The sequence below is a fragment of the Pinus tabuliformis genome, chromosome 3_2 (assembly GCF_031772625.1).
Source record: "Pinus tabuliformis cultivar Carrire ecotype Pingquan chromosome 3_2, CPIR1, whole genome shotgun sequence".
Taxonomy (NCBI): domain Eukaryota; kingdom Viridiplantae; phylum Streptophyta; class Pinopsida; order Pinales; family Pinaceae; genus Pinus; species Pinus tabuliformis.
In genome coordinates, this window is record NC_142302.1 from 421,542,448 (window position 1) to 421,544,773 (window position 2,326).

Consider the following 2,326-nt stretch of genomic DNA (forward strand, 5'->3'; position numbering starts at 1 on the left):
TAATTGAGGTTGATATTCTTTCAAATTATTGTTAAGAGGGGCATATAGAACATGAAATAACATATTGTAATAATCGAAGATACTCTGGCTATTCCATTAGAGTTCAATGACAACGGATAAATTTGCAAAAGCAAATGGCACTATAGAAATATGGGTAAATTGAGAATTGATGCATATAATCCACATCAACCTCATTTCTCAACATTCTCAAGAAACAAGAAATCCAGAGAGCTATTTTCCATAAAGAATCTTAATTTAAAAAATTTCAAAATTCTCTCCAACTTTGTTTTCTAGGAAGGGCCATGAAGAATTATATGAGAAACTTGAAATTTGATGCAAGTACATGAACTTAAATTCTTCCTTAGATATTAGTAGCTAACATTGTAGGGCTATCACTCTTTCAACAAACAATTCTTATGAAATGTGATGCATCATCATCACTGTCATCCAATTCTGGACTACCAAATTGATGCCAAGCAACAAGATTTCAAATAGTCTTGTGATACACAAACACCGCACTTGTTTCACCACCACAAACTATGTATTCAGAGTTGATTGTAATCCCCACACAGTTCTTCTCATTGGTGTGCCCCTTAAATTTATGTATACAACAATTATTCCTCACATCCTAAAGGCATAGTGTACTTTGTTTAGATGCAGAAGCTAGTTCATTTGCTTAAATGAATTTAACATAGGAAATTGTTTTCCTATGACCATTAAATTCGTATAATGGAACACTAGGATTCCTCCAGTCATATTAATGAATGTGATGATCTGCTGCACCAACCACAACATAATACCTTGATCTAGGATTGTACTTGACACAACAAATATTTGATTTCGTGTCAATATTGAGAAGACTTGTTTCTTTCCTGTACACCACACCATGAACTTTCCATCATCACTCCCTAAGAAGAGCTTGGTCGGATCTGTGCGTGAAAAATCCAACTCCATGCCTGTTTTTTCATGTTCTTCATACATTGTGACACTGTGAAGAGTATTTACATCCTAGAAAATAACAAGGCTTCATAATCACTGCTGGAAATCTAAGACCTAATATACTTGTTCCAGCTCAAGAAACTTCTGTTAGATCTAGTTGACATCTCCACAACATGACATTGCACATATGTAGGTTCATTCAGTGTTGTTGCAAAGCCAAACACTTTGATCCATTTAGAAACTCGAGAAATTTCAAATAGTTCATCATCTCGACCAAAGTCAATGCTTAATACAATATTTGCAGAGTGGAAAAGATCCTGGTGTCGAATTTCTGAAATGACTAGCAAATGGTTGTACAAGTTAAATGTCATGAGAATAGATTAGAATTCCTCGAGGCCTCCATGATAGCCTTCTATACTAATACTATTCCCATCCCTTTATTTCGTAAACCACCATCACAATGTTTTTCATAATTGAGTTGAAATATTGCCTCTTTTACATGTTGCATGCTTGTAAATCATCAAAATATGCAAGGATTCTTCTTTTCCTTGTGATTGGCAGTCTTGAAAAAGTAGGAAAAACTTGGGAATCAAAATGAAAATAAAAATAGTTTTCTTTTGCATCCCTTGAGGACTAGCTTGTGCTTTGTTTTCATCCTTTTTCTGTTGAAATCTCCCTAGCATAGCATCACCTTGGCCACCAAGTACATAAGTTGTGCGAATCTTATTTCCATCATCAACTGTAGCATGACCTAATGTAGTGTCCATTGGCTCATCTAAAATCATATGTAATTTCCTAGAATATGGTTCTCTAGGTCTACAAAATTCTATTCTTCATTTCTCCAATGCTAATATGTGATCCTTGATAAAATCGAGATCAACTTGTATCTCATTCAACTCTGTCTATTTCTACTATCTAAATCATTGCAATAAGTCCATAAATATCTCCATATTAGTTTTAGCTTCCTCTTGTTCCATGTTCCGCGTCTTCTTAGTAAGAAGTGTCAAGAGACAATCCATCTCCTTTACGAAGACTTTTTCTCCCTGTTGTAGCGACAAGCGAAGATGTTCTACGAGTGAAGTAGTGCCTTCCATTTGACATGTATCTGTATTTCTCAAAAGCTTATATAAAAAGGGATTGGGGAAGAGATGAATTTTTGTGAGGAAGAGGCCATAACAGGGGCAACCACTCTTGTTATTGAGATGCGTCATGATGCAAATGTAGAAAGCATTGTGGCTACAAGTCGTGAGGAATGCATCCTTCATCATCTACATGTAGATAGGGCACAAAAAATCCTTGCCTAGCTCCCTTTTTGAAACACCATGTAGTCATGTATCTACTAGCCTTCTTGGGAACAAAATATCCTTGTCTAGCTCCCTTTTTGAAA

At 35.5% G+C, this 2,326-nt stretch overlaps 1 pseudogene; it reads right to left on the reverse strand.

The window, feature by feature from the left end:
* Positions 1 to 361: 361 nt before the first annotated feature.
* On the reverse strand, positions 362 to 1,706 carry LOC149181151 (E3 ubiquitin-protein ligase COP1 pseudogene; annotated as a pseudogene).
* Between the last annotated feature and the right edge of the window lie 620 nt (positions 1,707 to 2,326).